Source organism: Talpa occidentalis, unplaced genomic scaffold (assembly GCF_014898055.3).
Source record: "Talpa occidentalis isolate TD23 unplaced genomic scaffold, MPIMG_talOcc4v2.1 talOcc4.12, whole genome shotgun sequence".
Taxonomy (NCBI): Eukaryota; Metazoa; Chordata; class Mammalia; order Eulipotyphla; family Talpidae; genus Talpa; species Talpa occidentalis.
Genome location: NW_023601212.1, coordinates 57,624,909 through 57,643,744, shown reverse-complemented (window position 1 = coordinate 57,643,744; position 18,836 = coordinate 57,624,909). Strand labels below are relative to the sequence as shown.

The 18,836-nt window shown below is 39.9% G+C and overlaps 1 protein-coding gene and 1 non-coding gene across 3 annotated transcripts in view; both read left to right on the top strand.

Annotated features, from left to right (window-relative positions):
• PAPPA2 (pappalysin 2) overlaps nt 1-18,836 on the top strand; it is a 461,662-nt gene that overhangs the window by 425,859 nt on the left and 16,967 nt on the right. The window lies entirely within an intron of this gene.
• LOC119242414 (U6 spliceosomal RNA) lies at nt 15,058-15,159 on the top strand. Its single transcript, XR_005124429.1, has one exon. It is a non-coding gene; the product is annotated as a U6 spliceosomal RNA (small nuclear RNA).

The window sequence follows — 18,836 nt, the reverse complement described above, 5'->3', positions numbered from 1 at the left end:
GTACAGTGCTATGTTCCAATTAAACTAAGAACTTTTTGTTTTTTGGGGAATGGAGCTGGAAATAAAGACCACACTTACGACCTTCCTTTGGGTAGAAATTATTAATTTCCTTTCTGTAAGATGATTAAAGTGGTGTGACCATTGACCTGCATTTTCACTCTGCTTTTCCTCTGAGCATGTATTTCTTGCAAATTCTTCTTTTCCCCCCAATTTTGTCATTTTGGATTACTGATATCCTTTCTTCAATCCTTTGCTGGTTCTTGTGGAGTTTTGTAGAGTCTTTTTAAATGAAAGAGTTATGGAGGAGGACAGAAGCAGAATGAGGTCAGAAGAATTAGGTTCAAATCCTGGCTTTACCCCATCAGCCATGTGTAGGGCCTTTCTGGCTTTCCTGTAAGAATCAAGTGAAATAATTTATGTTTAGGTATTCTGTAAATTGTCAAATAATATTATTTCTAGTGATACCGCCTAAGGAATAATATACATAATGGTGTGGGCTCCGACTTACATTGAAGCAATACATTGAGAATCAAGAAACAGTCCACTTGCACCCAATTATTATCTTTATGAGTATGTAATATATTCTGCAGCTTGATGTGTTTAATTAATGATTTCTGTGTCTTCAGTAAAACTTAGAAAGCCTTCAAGATTTTTAAGAATTTCCAGTAAGTCTCTCTGGGCATAAACTGACATTTCTCCTATAAATTCTTATAAAATTGCTTGTAAATGCCTATTATCTCACTTAACACATCATTTCAAAATTCTCCAATAAGGCCATCCTTCCAACAGCCTATAAACTTCCAAGTGGTAGGATGTATTTTGTTCACTTTTGTGTTCCTTTAAAAATGCAAATTATTATTCCTCAGTGGACACCTGTTTCTACTCCCCTCAAGAGAGGGATGGAGCGTTGAAGGTAAAACTTTGACTGTGAGAGTCTTAAACGGAAAAGATTGGATCAGCATGAAAAAGAAAGGAGACAAATAATGGTAGAAAAGTAATAAAAGGAGGAGCAGAGACTAAAAACCCTGTCATATGTGACATCAGAATTTTCATGTACAGAGCAGCATGAGCGGCCAGTTGTGTGTTTCCTTGGGCAAGTCAGTTAACTTTTTGGAATTTACATTTCCTCAACTTTAAAATTAGATGAATAAAATTTATCTTTTAAGCTCATCAGATACCAAATTCTGAAAACTATGGAGACACATACAGTGGGGCTGTGAATTGAGGCCCTCAGAGGCCATACCTTAGTAGAGTGTAAGTTATGCTAACTTTTCAGAAATAACAACAAACCCATCCTTATTTTTGAGAAATTTGCCTTCTACACAGACATTGGTTTTGATATTTTCCATGGGTCTTTCTTTTCAAGGGCCCCTGTTTAGATTTGTGGCCTTCTTGTTAAGCCTTGCCTTCTCATTCACTGGATGAGTTGCATTTTGGAAATCTGTTGTCGCTGCCCTACTTTGGCACCAATCCAAGGCCATTTTTGCTTTTAGTTTTACTACTTCCATTCTAGCACTGACTGGCAAGAGAAAACCAGACTAAGATTAGGATGGAGTCAGAACAGGATAAAGGATGTGCAAGGACCTATTGTACGAAAATCCAATACACACACCACCATAAACTTTCATTGACTTTTATGTATCCGTCATACTGAGTGACTTCTATTGTTCCCAGTAAGAGTAATGCTTTTCTGGGACTCCCTGGTGGCCTAGGAGTTAAGCCTCAGTGCTATCATTACGATGACCTGAGTTCGTTTCTGACCAGGGAGCTAACTCACATATGGCACAGCAGCCCTCTCCTGTCTCACCCGCTGCTCCTCTTAGCAGTGTATTTCAGTAAATCCACCTGTTCTGCTCCCCACTCTGTGTCTGTTGAATCCTCTGCCTCCCTCACTCTCCCCCACCAACCTGCACCTCTGGCCTATCCCCAAGATCTTCTGCACACACACAAACAAAACTGTTTGTTTTTTTTTTTTTAAAAAAAAAAAGGAGTAATGCTTTTCCTCACTCTCCTCATCAGTAGTGACAGACAATACATATGTATGCTCATAGACTTTGAGAGAGTGAGAACCCACACTGATTGATCTGGAGGAGGATTTAACAAAAGGTCGCTCAGTAAGACTCTTTGGAGCCCCTGTGTAATCATACAGATGTTCCTGAAGAATGAAGAGCGGTCAGAAGACTGGAGGAGAAGTCCTGTACTCTATACCGGGGGTTGAACAATAAAGCCTACATGCTTGCAAGTTTTTTTTTTTTTTTTAAGATTTATTTATTATTTATACAAGCACTGGGTACAGTCAGAAGCACGGGAGGGTGAGAGAATTCACCAGAGCCAGAGCGGGGAGCAGAGCAGGCAGAAAGACCGAAGTACACTGCTGAGGGGAGCAGCAGGCAGGGCAGGAGAGGTCTGCGCACCATGTGGGACCCTCACCCGGTGGCCAGGGATCCAACCGGCGCTGCAAAGGCTGCGGGCAGCTTGGCAGCCCATCGCTCAAACGCTGTGCCACCTGGGAGGCCTGCAAGTTTGTTTTTTCTACCAGAAAGAATTATAGGACAACTGCTCTAAGTCCAGGAACTCTATTTATAAGGACTGTACTTTCTCTCACCAGTTCCATGCTTTGTGCCAGGAAGATTGGTCAGAGTTGAAGAAGAAATCACTTCTTAAATAGAGCAGATGTGTCATTCTAGTTCAAATGATAAGCTCCTCATTTAAGAAGACAGCTGAGGAGTAGCCCATGCCATGGATCATTATGGTCTATAATCCAGTGGGACTCTCAAGCCTCATTCTGGCTACACCTGTCTTTTCCTCATTTCACAGGCAATGGCGTTGATTGGCAGTTTTTTGTTTTTGTTTATTTTTTGGTTTTTTTTGAGTGTGCTTAACGATGACCTGGGATACTTATTGTAAGAATGCAGATTCTTCGGCCTTCTCTCCCTCCCTGTTCTCACATATCAAGTCTGGTGTGATATCCAAAATTTTTCCCCCTTTAGCAAATATCCCAGGTGTTTTAATGCAAGTGGTTCTCACCTGCATTTGGAGAGGTGCTGGATAAGGATGAATTATGCACTCACAAATGATTGTAAATAGTGGCACCCAGCTTGCTCCTTGGGAGAATAGGATCCATCTTCTAATAATTATGGATTAAATGGGAAAATGACCTGAAAGAGAATGCAGTCAGAAAGGTCAAGAAGAAAGGCAAAAATATTTGGAAAACTGTTAAAACTAAAATTTGCTATAAACAAGGAAAGACTGGAATACTTTTAAATTATAGTTAAAATTTCAAAGAAATTTTATGGCTCGTCATCAGTAGGAAGTAGTCAGTTCTTAAGTAGGAGTCTGTTCTTAAAAATACAAGCTTCATGCAAGTGTTAAGTGGAACCAACAGAACATCTGAGTGTTTCATTGTGTCTACCATAATCTGATCCTATTTTCTCTTTAAGTCTAGCTTCCATAACCATTAGATAATACAGGCTATATCAAAGGTAACAAAAAATAATATAAAATCTTAATAATAATATGTATGGGGAAATAGTCGAGAACTAGGATTTTTATGTGTAAGATTAATGTAGAAGATATTTCCATGTGACAAATATTTTACATAGAGAAGGGTTACCAGCCATTGTCCTGAATAAAAACAGAACAGAAAATAAGGCTTAGAAAATGAAATGAACTGCTTAATCTGCCTGAGATTATCCTGAGATTATTAGAATTGATACAAGATTATAAAAGGACGTGTTTAAAGACATCTTAGTCTATAGAGCATTTTAAATGCTTTAGAGCAGACTCCATTTCCTGGAGTCTCAAACACAGAAGACAATTTGGTATTCTCTTTCCCTGAAAACCTCATACCCTGTGGTTTTCAATGCAAATACCTTTGTGTTTTCTTAACACAGTTGCTAGAGACACTTGTATTGTTACTATAGGAGTATTGTACTACCTTGACAGAGATGGCTATGTAGGGAATTGGGTGTGCAAAGACAGAGTTTGGATATCTTGGGGACAAACTTAGCTTTAGTAAAGTGGCTGCATTTACCTAAATGAGGTGGGTAGTTGTATCATTTTCACATATTTAGTAGTTGATTTCAACTACTAAAGGCTTCCATCACTAATTCATTCCATCTGATACACCATTCCTTGGATTTTTTTCTCCTGTGTTGTCTTGGATCTCTCTCTCTGCCTCCCTTTTATTAAGTATATTCCAGATGGTAACCCTGTTCTCCGTGTCTAGGACATGCACTTCTTGATCACTCATGGGTAATGGGCACCCTTGGGCACTGCCTGGGTCTACCTCACTAACTCTATGAGATGAGGGCCCATCTATTATTCAAGAGGTGGAAATGATGCCATGAACATCGAGTTTTTATTGCTCCTTTTTCTCCTTACCCAAAGTTTGAGCCAAGAAGGGCCAGAGAGGAGCTTGAGTCAGACTAAAACATCCCATTCTAGGAGATGTGCTTTATTCTGTGGTGCAGAATGCCTGCATACAGATCTGAATGAGACATTGGAAGTGAAGGTAGGTAGAGGGTCCAGGTTAGCCTGCCTGAGATCATACCTGGACCAGTGATAGTTAAATAACCTCTGCATATGTGGGACCCTTTTTGGAGGAAAGTCTTTGTCTCTATTAGGATATTTTCCCCTTATTTTTTAAGTCAAGATTATAGATAGATAGATAGATAGATAGATAGATAGATAGATAGATAGATAGATAGATAGATAGATGATTGACTGATAGAACTAAATAAAAGTTACAGTTCTTCATACTGATTTGACTCCACTGCAAGGTTATAAAAGGATGGCAAAACCTATCAACATAATCATAAATTTGAGGGAACTTCATTCAAAATGTTGCAGGGGTGCAGGGTCAAGTCTTCACCCCTCTGGACTCTTTTCAGACTTGGACAAGCAAACAAACCAGCATCAGACAGTTTAGCAGGAGAAAAAGACCAATTTTAATGACTTCATTATGAAGACTCTACTTGGCTAATCATTTTAGAGTAAATAGGACAAACCTAGGGTTTATATTCTGAGCTAAGGAATGAGATCGGGGCCTGGGGCATCAAAGAGAGAGGAGGGAGTCTCACATGATGAGGAAGGAATAACTTCATATGAAAAAATCTTGCCTCTAGATGTTTGCCCTGCCTCAAGATAGGTTTGATGAGAAAGGGGCCATTTTTGGAATAAACCTAAGTAGTCTTCATTTAAGGTTATGGTGGCAGTTTATTTCTCCCGAGACACATAGGGCTTTAACTGACCTTGTCTCCACAGGCCAAGGTGCCACATATTGGGAAGAGCCCACTTTGAATATCTTTTTAAAAGCCTTTCTGAACATGTTGGGCAAGGGTGATCCTATAAGGTAAACCAGCACAGGGGACTGTCTGGGAGATGCCGGTGCACATGTCCTGTGGGGGTCAACTGAGCTCAGCCCTTCCTGCGGGGAGGCAGGAGGTGACCTTTTCTCCCCAGTTAAAACACTACGGCTGAAGTGAGCCAGGGCAGCTTTGTCTTTCACCCACACAGCTCTCTGAGACACAAAGTGGGAGTGGTGACCTTGGTCCTGCAAGGAACCAGAAATGGACTTGGGCAACCTGGTCCACGAGCAGGGCAACTGCACCCCTGGGAACTTGGTAGAGATTCAGAATCTCAGCTCCCACCCCGGACATCAGAATGGGAAGCTCAGAATAGAGTTTGGCAATCACCTCCTCCAGAGGATTTTGTCTGAAGACCTGTAATCCAGAATTTGGGGAAATACAGATGGTGAAAGCTGAGAGGGAGAGTTTGAAGAATACCCCAACACAAGACTCCATGTCTGGTTCCACATCTCGAGCCTTGCTGTTCCCCTCAGCATCAGGATAAACCATTCTTTCCTCTGTCTTTTGTCATTTCTCTCTGAGAGATTTCTGTCTTTGCTACTCATGTCTTTTTTATCACCAGATAGTCACAAGATTCTTTCAATAAATGCCAAGATTAGAACTTGGAAGTGTGACCAGATAGAACTGCTACTTATCTTGCAAAAAGTGCTCTCACCTGGGTTTGTCTTCATACATTCCTTATAAAAAAAGAGAAAAAACAGATCTTTTTTCTATAAATACAGACAGAAAACTGAATGTTCTACTCTAACTTTATCACTCGTACACTGTGTGATTGTGAAGTTAACTTCTTGTTTCCTTTTTATTTATATTTTGTCATTCAAATAATAGCTGACAATTAAATTGTTCTTTGCCACATTTTAGCTGTTTACAAATCACATAGAAAAACCATTCCTTCCCTGATTCTCAGAGGACACATCATATGGGCTTACTTTTCTTTAACATGCCTGCCAAGTTCTTCAGGATCTATGGGTGAAGGGGGTTTATAAAAATTCTAATTACGATGGGAATAATAATGGCATGAAATCAATCATGAGGACATCGACTCCAAATCTGGTGGGAATAGTGTAGGTCCTGACAAACGCAGCTCTAAATATGTGCTAGACGTGTTAAAATCCAAAGAAAAATTGAAAATTAGCTGAAGCTGGAGCTTTCTTCCAGGCTCACTGGCTGCCAAATTCTAATCCCCTGGAGATTTGTTTGTGAGTTTCGTCGTCAGTTTTGTGCAATCTCTGCACCAGACTGAATATCCCGGCATGTCTTTCATCTTGTCCAGAGCCCCATTGGTTCAGGGCTCGACTTTAGATCTCCAGCTGGAATCTCTGAAAGTCAGATTCCAAATGTTAATTAGGACTAGGTTTTCATTTTGAAAGCTAAAACCATTGTGTTTTTTTCCCTGCTTTTTTAAAAAAGTGAAACATTAAAAGCACAACCATGCAAATTGTAAAACCTCATCTAGATTAACAACATTCATGAGAATTTATGCCTGTCTAAAACTCCCGGGGAGCCACGCTGTGACATGCCGGTGGGCTTTTCACCGGCTGCCTGTGCGTCCCTTGTTTCCTCAGCCTTCTGGGTGGGCCACTTTCTCACTCTCTTAATGCTCTTTTCTCCTCCTGCCACACCCTTCTCCTGATTACTTTGTGCTTCTCCTTACTTTTCTGTTCTTTTGCTTTATTTTGCATTTCTGATTCAGATTTACCGACAATTTAAATATTACTTGCCTGCAAAATTGGCATCACAGAAACGCTACCTTCTTTTCTTCAACCTGTCCTGCCTTCCAGATGTTTCCCAGTGATTATGCTGAAGCTGTAAGGATTGATTAGCAGCAAACAAATGCAATCAGATTACACTTATAATCAATCTATCCGTTCCTCTTTTTTTAGGGATTTTGCTCTATTAAAACTTTTAACTGCTTCTAGAAAGTCTTTTATTTTATTTTTTTTTATTAGTCAACATACAGAATTTATTACAGGCACTGTTCTTAGTCAAGGGACTAGATTTTAAATGCACTTAAACATAGCCCAAATACATTCACTGATATTGTTCACAAATGCTCTAGAACATTTGTTAATTTGCCATTTACCATTATGATAATGGTCATATAGGAAAAGTTCTTTCAGAAAGGTCATATAAGCGACCTTTCTAATTTCTACTTCATCTTACTAGAATAGACCTTTCATGAGGTGGAATTATTTTATTAAATACTTGTTTATTGTGACAGAGTGCTTGCAAGGTATTAAGACTTATATGCTTAATTGTTTTAGTCTATAAAGAATACACAGGTGTTTATATACATAGATGTGGATGTGGATGTGTGTCTCTGTCTGCCTGTTCTTCTGACTAACTCAAGACTAAACAGATGACCAGAAAAAAAAACACTAGTAGACTAATGGCAATTATTTGGAAATTGTAGCAAACAGTATGTGTAGTGGAAAGGGCGCACATTTTAAATGCTGACTAACGGTTTTAAACCTCAGATTCACCCTTTTTAGCTATATTTGTGTGTGTGTTTTAACATAATTTTAGTTCTATAAAAATAATACATGTACCTCGTGTAAAAAAAATTAATCAACACCCTTAGTTAATTTGGGGGATTAGCAGTGCCTGCCCTTTACTCTCTAATCGTAGCCTCTCATGCCCCTTTGCTTCTCTGTTTCACTTCCTTTATTTCTTCTACAAATTACATCACACACATACACACACACACAAAAAAAACCTGATTTTTTTGTTTAAGACATTATCTGCTACTTCCTAATATAGAAGGTGGGTTTTAGCTCTCATACATACACACACACACATACACACACCCCACCCCTATACAGTTGCCTTTAGAGGTACTTGGCACTTCTGATTCCAGAGTCTTTCTAGTGTTCCTGGCATTTTAGACAAGTAGGTTTCTGTCTTCTGAAATCTGCTATCAGATTTTTAATTTTTCGTTGTCCTAAATGCTGTTGAATTCTCTATTGGCTGTCATTCTCTCTCCTGTTCTCTTTTCTCTTGTGATTTTATACGTTCCTTGTTCCTTTACTGCCATTTAGTGGGTTTCTAAAAGAAGCAGATATAAAAGCAAATTAAATTCATGTTTTACGAATACTGAGATATAATGGCTGCTCAGTGATCATCAGTGTACTGCTCCCACTTCCTTCAACAGAGTTTGTGTCTATGGGGAAGTAAATAGTGGTACCTTATGTTTCTTCTGTTGTCTCTTCTACCTTCTTTTTTTTTTCAGTCTAGAACTAAGCAGTAAACTCTTCAAAGTGTTTAACTCCTTAAAGTGTAAATTTTAGCTAAAGAAGCACTAAGCCATAGAATATACATTTATTGTCCATTCCTTGTAGGAGACAGGTGATAATAGAATGATTAGGGGACAGTGTCTGTATATCAAGAGAGAAGATGTGTGCCTAGACAGTATTTGAAGTAGGAATGGAGATGTAATTGTGATTATTAGAAAACCATCCAATGGGAAAGATAAGCTTCTGAATCTAAATTCCTGGTTCTTGGGTGGGTAGTGAATACCATTCATCTCCGTAAATAAAAAGAAGCAGACTTGTGGAGAAAGGTAATGGACTTGGTTTTAGACTGAGTAAGTTTAGTACAAGTGGACATAGGCTGGAGTTCAGGAACACAATCTCAGTTGACAACTTACCTTGAGAAATGCTCTAGAGCATTTGTTATAATATATATATGGATGATAATTGATGGTAGGCAAGTGGTTGAGAACATGCAGAGCATGTGAATGGGAAAGGTGGGATGGGGGAAGACCTGGGAGAAGTAACATAAGGGGAGAACAGCGGAAGTGAAGCCAGTCAAGGAAATCGGGCAAGCATTATTAGAAAGATAGGAGGAAATAAAGTGGTCTTAGGAAAACTGTGGAAAAAGAGATGCTTAAGGCAAAGAGATGGTGAATTGTGTTAAATACTACAGAATAGAAAAACGAGTTGAGTTGCCACAGAGCCAATTAGATTTATGATTGAAACACTCCCACATGGTAACCATGGATTGGGTGGAAAGAGCCACAGGTTGGAAATAAGTAAGAAAGTAGATGCAGCAAATAATAAATATTGTTTCCAGAAATTGGCCAGCGTGAGAAGTGAGAAGGGCAATAACAAAAGTGGAAAACAAATGTCCGTGGAAAGACTTGATATGGAGAAGATTCAAATCTGTTTATTGACTGTGGGCAATACTCAGGTCTAGAATCTGAAGGCCCAAGGTAGAGAGAGGATAAAAGTTGTTAAAATCATATTGACTCTGACTCAGGCAAGAAGGAACAGCAATTGAAGTTACTGCAACTGAAGACATTTGTTGAGTATCTGATGGAATTCAAGAATTCAAGGATTTCCTAGGCAGTAGTTTCTAATTTCTCTGCACATTTTCCCATCTCAGTTGATGTCAACTTCATCCTGCCCAGTTGCTCAGGACAAAGCTCTGGTTGTAATCTTAACTTCTGTCTTTTGATCTACTCATCCTTATCTCTACCTTTAAACAATCCAACCACCTCTCACCATCTCAACTGCTGCCACCTGGTTTGAGATTTCATCATCAGCTACTTGTATTACTGCTACCTAGATACAACCTCCTGATCATCCTCCCTCCTAGCCCTGCCTTACCATGGTGTATTCTCAACACAGCAGCCGAGAGTCCTTCTAAAGTTAAATCAAAGCACTTCTCTGCTTGTCTTCTGATGATTCCTCAATTCACTCAGAGTAAAAGCCTAAGTCTTTACTATGACTTACACAGTCCTCCAAATGCCCCCTCTCTGACCACTGCATTGCCCGTCACCCATCCATAACACTCCCAATTCCCCTATACTGTCCTATTTTTTCAATAAGACAATTCCTTTCTAGTTCACTAAATAATTACTTATTTGCTATGTTGAATATTTATTTCCCCCTGCTGGGATAGGATATAAGCTCCCCAGGGCAGGCCTCTTTATTTATTTTATTCACTGTTGTAGCTCAAGCCACTGGTACATAGTAAATGCTCATAAATATTTTTGGGTAAATGAATGAATGACTTAGGAAGTGTGGGTTAGCCAAAGATTGGGGAGAGGATTGGCAGCAGGTAGCAATCTTAAGAAGCAGTTTGATTACTATGGGGAGAAGGAAAATTTTGCTAACTTGTAAAAAGTAAAAAGATTGCCAAGAGACCCTGAGTTTTATAACTCCTTTAAGAGCCTTTTTACTGAATTATTTTAATTGTTAAGTGCACAGTTAGCAGAGCCCTGACCTAGGACTTTGGTAATGGATGATGTTTGGACTCCCAAGAATATTTTTGCACTGGGGAGAGAAAGCTTGGTTCCACAATTTGCATCTCTTCTTAGTTGTGTGAGCTCAATCAAAGTCATTTCATTGGAAAATAATATCCCCTTGGTTGACTTATAAAATTCTTTTGGCTCTCAGATGAGATAACGTTTGGGAAAGCCACCATCATCATTATGATCGTCCCTGTGTGAGAAGTCTTCTGAAGCAAGGCCAACCTCAGGAAACATGGCAGGCAACTCGTCTCACTGGCACCCCTTGCAAGGCAGCTTAATGTCTCTAAGCAGCAAAAACCCATAAGGGGAGAAAGAGTATTTGCTTAGCTCCTTTCAATTCATCGGATTCATTTTAAGTGTCCAGTGAATTCAGATTCACTCCATCCTACCTAAAGACACTTTCCACAACTTGTCCAGTTATAGCATCAGACTAGAAGTCTGGACTCTAACATTAGGTTACTATGAAGCTTCTCTGCAATTGAAGTCCCATGTACTAAAAGCACAAACTCTCTACCTTTGTGTCTCTTGGGATTTACCTTTCCAAGTGTAGACACCCAAACAGGGCACAGAACACCATGAGGCCCACAGTTCACATCTGAAACTTGCCAGCAGCACCCAGCTCTTGCCCAACAGCTTGGGGTCACCTTCTTTCTAAGTCTCCCCCCCAAAAAAGACCCCCACTGTCTGTAGGGGATACCAACCCTACAGTTGATTTTTTCCACTATTTCATTGACCAGAACAAAGAGAGAAAATGAGCCTTTGAATGCTTACGCAAACTAAAAATCCAAAACAAACACAGACACATGGCTTCTTCCTTGTCTTGATACGCCTAGTCCAGTATTCCTAAGCAAGCTTTTTTCCCCTCAGCAGATTCTCCATCGCCTCTTCAGCCTTATACATTGTTTTCGTTCCTATTTAAGATCAGTAATGAGAACTTGGCAGGAGAAAGACTCAAGTGGGTCAGGAGGCCCTTGTGGCTTTTCTCGGGCTTGTTTTCCATAGCCGACTCTAGCCTGCAACATACTTCGCAAGAATAAGTTGGCTGCAGATCTAACCCATGATAGAGGCCGCCACCGAGAGCAACATTTCAGACGAGTGAGACTGCAGCCACGAGCAGGCTTCCTGAAGCATAGAGCCTGGGTGTTTCCTTCCACACGCACATGCACACACACACATGCACATGTAGCAGCACACACTGGGGTCCTCATCCAGAACAGATGTTGCTGCCACGGTGCCAACCATGTGCCATGCATGGCATTTTCTTCTGCTAAGCTTCTAGCAATTGTTTTGCCTTTCTTCTCCCCTCCTTCAGACTCCCACCCCTGTGGGAGTCTGCATGGACAAATCCACTCCTGATTCATACTGGGCCAGACTCATATTTTTGTTGTTGTTGTTGTTATTGCAAACATTAGATACTTCCAAAGTTGGAAAAAAATTGAAAGAAAAGAGAAAAGAAAGAAACCACAACAACCCCCAAAGAAAACATGTTCTAACCCAGGAATGTACAATGCTTCATGCATGGGAAGCATCTTCCCACCTCTCCAAGCTTAACTACAGAATCTAGGGCTCCAAATTCCAACACATGAAAAAGACTGATTCATCCAGCCTTCAAAATCTATAAACTAGCTGCTCCCCCCAATAACTAGGGTTTGCAGAAGTGCCACCACCTTCTTTCCAACTTACTCCATGTCTGCCAAACTATGATCACTTCTTCAAGTCCATTTATTCCTTTCTTTGCCTAAAATAGTAGTTGTAAGTGCTTACGGTGTGTCAAGATTACAAAAAGAAATCGGTCCCCAACACAGTATGTACAACAAAGCTCCAAAATCAAATTGCTACCCAATGAGGAATTGTACAGTGATATGAACAAAGTTTCATGGGAGCACAGAGAATAAAACAAATATCTTGCCCCAGTCATGTGAAGACCTTACAGAGGAGCAACCACTTGAAGTGAATTTTGCAGGATAAATAGGAACAGATGGAGAGGGAAGGATATGAAAGGAGACACACAATGTGGTCAGTAAGGTTTTCTATACTAAAGCTACCTAAGAAATAAGCCAAATATATCATTGTCTTTTAATAACTAAATTTATATTTGACTCCTGCATCTTCAGGTTGGGCCCAGGCATACTCCATGTACTTCTTAGTTGGGAACCCAGATTTCAGGGTCAGCAGCTATCCAGGTATGTTCACATGGTGGATAGCAAGCATACAAGAGGGCCAGCTAATACAAGAGGGAAATGATCACTTCTATGATCCTTCTTACAAGAGGAAATGCATGACAGTGCTTTCAAGGCCATTGGACAAATAAAGCCTATGTTACATACACTCATGTCCCATTGGGAAAGCAAACCACAAAGTTAGGACCAAAGTTAGTAGAAAGGGAATCATATCCTGCCAAAAGTAAAATCATGACAAAGAAAGGAGAATAAAAGGAATTATGGGCATCTACTAATATCTGCTAGTCAGCTCTCTTAGTCACAAATATATGTTACATTCAAATTCACTCCACTTTTCCCCCAAGACACTCTAAAAATCTTATCTGATCATAGCATCAGACTTGAATAATCTCATGAAGTCTAGAATAATCTCATGATTTTCTTCAAGTCACTATACATCATCTGGAGCCCCATATCCTAAAATTTCAATCTCTTTACCTTGCACACACACATCCCATAGACAAAGAAATAAGATAACCACAATGAACATCCCCTTTCAAGAAAAATGATAAGAGCCATGTAAATGTCACTGGTCTACAACAATTCTGAAATCCCTCTGAGAAAAACTGTAAAATTCCCTCCCCTGAGAATAGGAAATGCTTCTCATTCAATAGCTTTGATTACTTCCTCTGTATAGCTCCCAAATGTAGTCTTCAGTATTGCTCTTGGTGCTATTCTTTTGAAAGTTCATCCTTTTCATCCTTATCATCCAATGGTCACAGAAGGTGGGCATTGGAGACCACCCTGGCCCCTCGCTTATTCTCCTGGTAGAATATAGGGAACCCAAAAATCTTTATATTCTTTCTAACAGTCAGTCTCTATTAATCTAAGCTATGGCACTTTGGCAATTCAGCTTCCACAAACTTTACCGGTTTTATATAATTAAATTTTGGTCAAATTCATATGCCAAGAACTATCCTCACAAGTCTTTTCAAGGCATGACTATAGACTTAATTCTAGGTATTCCCAGCTTATGAGGCTCCTCTGGGACAAAATCCTTCATCTCTTTTCAGTGTGGGTTTTTTTGTGTTTCTCTTCGGTTGTTGTTCAGTTTCAAGGATCTTCTAGATGCCACTTTAATTCAATGAAAAGTCTTAACAAATGGTATAATGGTCCACCCCTTGAGTTGTTCTTATCTGAGATCATCTTAACTTCAGCCTTAGAAATCTTTTCAACACACAGCATTACTCAGTTTTATCTTTTACTACTTGAAGATAAGAAATGGCCTTGTTTTTCAGTACTACAAGTTCTGAAATTTCTAGTATTCCATATTCTCAGTCAATCTGCTAGCCAACTAGTGACTTTTTCTGAGTTCACCTCTTCTTGCAGTACCTTATTGAATGAAGGTAGTGACCACTAGAACTTGTAATATTCTTAAGACCTCTTTATCCAAAGCTAATAGGCTTTAAGTAAAATTTCTGACATACAAGTTATAACAGTTAACAATGTAACTTCCCTCATAACTACAGGAAACATTTAATTGAGTGTTTTGTGGTTAGATAATGTTTTGTTTCATTTTTTACCCCAATTTCTTAAAAAAGTTCCTTTACATCCTGATGTGCCAGTCCAGAGCTATGGCTGTGCCCACTTTTGATACTAATCTCTCTATTAGTCAAGTATTACCGCAGTAATGCCTTAAAGAAGCAACCCCCAAATATAATTAGTGGGTCACAGAAAATATTGCTAGTCTGCTCATTAAGGTAGTCCTAAAGTACATGAAAGGATGTAAAATGCTTCGAGGTTAGAGAACTAAGCTAGGGGTAGATCACACAGGCTTTTGGATGGATGCCAGACTAAGGAATTTGGACTTCACCCTGTGTTCAATGTTCATTCAGTGAAGGCTTATAAGTAGAAGATGAATTAATCAGGATAGACTGTGATCACAAATTAACCTTGAAATCCCAGTTATTTAGTAAGACTAAAGGCTTATTTCTCACTCACTTTGAGTCTGGTGAAACTCTCTGGAGCATCTACCCATCTTTTTCAACTTATCCCTGTCTTCTCAAAATGTGGTCCCCATGGCTGACTCCAAAGAGGCAGAGAAGAAATATAGGCAGAGGCCAGTAATGCTTGAGTCCCTTCAGTGAGAATTAATATGCCATTATTGCTTCCAAATTGCTAGACTATAATCACATGGCATCAAGCCTACCTCAGGCGAGCCAGGGACACATAAGGGAACACACATATATCAGGTGAGCACACAGATGTGTCATGTGTGCTTTGGCAGCACATATACTGAAATTGGAATGACACAGAGATTAGCGTCACCCCTGTGGATTAGGATAACACACAAATTTGTCAGGCATTCCATATTTTTAGAAACAAAACAAAAAACAGACAAAACTGAAACAAACCAACCCTAGAAATCTGACTATAGAATTGAGGTTACCAGAGGGGGAGGGCAGGGGTGGGTTACAAAGAGGGGAGGAGGTTCAATGGACTATGGTGGGAGACTATGGGTGCCTGGTGGTGGGTGTGGTGTAAACATACCTCTGCACCAATTACAGTGTTGTAAACCAATGTTACCTCAATCAAAATAAAACTATCTCTGTCACAGGGGAAGATGATAGGGTTTGTATTTTAGGAAAAAAAGCCATAGTGAGAAATTTTGACCATGAAAGTTAGAACCTTATTCTTTCTTGCCTGAACTAAAGTGACTAATGAACTGAATAAGTGGAAAGAGAAGGGAGAAAAGAGACATTATAAAACCTATTTCTGCAGTAAAAAGGTGATCATTGGATGTTGGATGTGATGATGAGAGGGATAAAAGATGGACTTCACTGGGTGGGAGAGAGGGGGATAGTAGATGATGAGACCATGGACTTGTCTCTCGCATGAGTATCTATTTATTCTGAGATAAGCTCAGTCAACGATTTGTGAACACATATTGCTTGAATGTATACTCTGGGGAACAAAGAAAAGCCCTGGTTCCTGCCTCTGCAGCTGGAGGTGTATGCTATTCTTAAGTGCTTGTGTGGGGGGACCTATTTGGAATGTCCACTTAGACAGCCTTGCCAAGGGCAGGGCCATGTTTGATTTTTCTTGATTTATACCCTCCCCCATTACATGCACATATACCCATTGAGTACAATATTAAACATTCTGTAAACAGTCAGTGAATATCCACATTTGACTAAGTGATGCTCATTTTATTCTCTTCTGTGGCAGATTCTTATATGTATTACTTGGTAAATTCTTTATGCATCAAATATGGAATATTGGGAATTTGAGCTAGAATTAGTACATTATCTTTATATTTATCTTTTAATTAGAGAAACCGAGTAGGAAATTGACTGTACAGTATCTAGATATGAAAGATTCTGAACAAATGGAGATGAAATCTGCTCCCCAGTGTCCTCTCCCTTGTGTGCTGGTTTGGAAGTTTAAAAGTGCAAGTTTAATTTTCACCTCTATTGCTCATTCCCCAAGTGACCTTGGGGCATGGCCCTTTGTCTCATTTTCCTCATCAGTGGAATATGGATAATCATATTAATCTGCCTCGCCAGGCGATATGAGGACTAATTAAAAATGAGATTAGATTCAACAGAAGTCTTTCTAATGTGAGAAATATTAAACTTGGTGGTGCATGTCTGCAGAGCTGTCAGATTTCTGGGAATAGTCTCTGGCCTTGGCACTACTTGCAACCCCAATGGCACTGGGGCTCAGAGTCCACAGACCGCCCTGCTTGTTGGCCATATTGTGTCTTTCCTATTTTCATGCTCTGTGTGCCCAATCCAAGGGCCAGACCCCCCAAAACTGCCCATTAACTGAATAGCAGCAGCCAGTGATAGTTCCACCTCTTTAAACTCCTTCGGAAAGGTGCTTCCTCCCTGTGTCCCTTCATGCTTCTTCTTTCCAGATAGAATCTCTGAAGGTTTGGGGTCTTGATAAATCAGTAAAACAGCTGAATTGATAAACTTACTAAATATTGCATGTATGTTAGATGGACTGCTATAACTAAAGACCACTGACTGAGTAACTTAAACGACATTTAATTTCACAGTTCCAGAAGATGGAAATTACCACATCTAGGTGCTTAGAGATTTAACATCTCAATTTCTCAGTCAAGGCTCTCTTACTGTAGAGAGAGAGAGAGAAAGAGAGATAGGGAAAAAGGAAGAGAGGGAGAGAGAGTGGGAGAGAGAGAGAGAGAGAATGTTCAGCTTGCTCAGCTCTCTGCTATCTCTTTTCTAAAGGCACTAATCCCATCATGGGGTCCCCACCTTCATGACCTCATCTGAGTACAATTACCTCCCCAAGACCCCAACATTTTGGGGGTTGGGGCTTCCACCTGTGTGTTTTGGAGAACACAAATGGTTCCACAGTAGCATGTGTTTTGCTCATGTTCACTTCACCTGGGCCGAAAACATCCTGCCACATAGAGTAGGTTTCCCAATTTGTCTACTAGGCAGTTGCCTCCACTAGGTGTGGTGCGTGCTCCTATTTCTTCTCCAAATATAAAGTCATTTTTTGCCTTAAGATTTTATCTTTTATTTAGTTTCAAATATACATTAGCCATTGACACCTTAGTATATCAGCTGCTTTCCAGAGAACAAGGAGAATATGCAATACCATAGAAGGGATGGAGATTTTGGTTATGGGGTTTGTCAGGAAGCAGAGAGTCCAGAATGGAGGTGAGGGTGGAAACAAAATGAGAACAGGGACTGAAGACAAGTGGACATAGCATTAATACTCTACCTCAAATATCAACAATAAGACAGAAGAGAGATGAGTAGGTTTTTCAGATGTATTTTGCCTGCCTTGAATACACATTGGATACATTCATTCTGTCCCCACAGTTGAACAAGGTAAATGGTAATAAGATCCCTGGGAATATTTGTTATAATTAAGAGAGGAAGAATGAACTGGTTATCCAGCATTCAGTAGATCTGGAAGAGCTACTCTCCATTTCACAGAAAACCATCACTACATAGAATATCTAAGCTCAGGATATCCAACATATATGCACAATTAATTTATTTAAAGTTTTCAAAGAGTGAGTGACAAAGTTATACCAGAAAATAATATACAGACATTGGAAAAGTAAATAGTATTGCAATTGTGGAATCAATTGCATGAGTATTATTGAATAAGAATTCATTAAGAATTGCACTTAGGGGCATCCCTGGTGGCTCAAGGGGATAAGACACAGCACTATGAAGCTGCCTACAGACACTGCAGCACGAGTTCACCACCATCCAGGGTGGTAACTCACATGGCACAGCAGACCTCTCCTGTCTTAACCACTCTTCCCCTCAGAAGTGTATTTCAGTGGATCTACCTATTCTGCTCCCCACTCTGTCTCTGGCCTGTCTTTGGCCACTCTTAATCTCTGGCCTGCACCCCAGCTCTTATATGCATAAATAAATAAATCTTTAAAAAAAATGCACTTAGGAAGCAACCAGAAATGGCACCTGGTCACATGGTACACTTAATAACATTATTGAGTCTTTATTGAAGATCAGATGAACACTAAGGAATTATTCCTTTTTTACTGACAGGAAAACTGAGGGGCCGAGAATGTGGTTTATATTCCAAAGACATAGAGTTAGCAACTGTGGGACTAATAAATGAACCCATGTGGTCTGAGTCCAGAGTCCTTGCTCTTAAACTGGTAGGAAGATAAAGAAACACATAAACTAGAAATGTGGGACTTTTAGAAAACTCAACTGAGAGAGTTGGGTGCTGATCACAGATTGGGACACCTCCTCGGGCTTTATGTTTCAAACCCGGGCGAGAGGAGGAAGAGGAGGCATCCCAGTGAACCCTGCTCAGCAAGGATTGGAGACTAAGGAAATGAGACTGGGGTGCATGTTGTGAAACAGATGCAGTCAATCAGTGGGTGAGTGGATAAGATACACAGACAAGCATCCCGTAGATAAAGGGAATGTAAACAAGACACTTGCACAGAGAATAGGTTCCATATGGGTGAAAGCGAGATTGGATGGACCCACCAATTAATGTAGAACAGAGCAGCCAGGCTGACACCCCAGG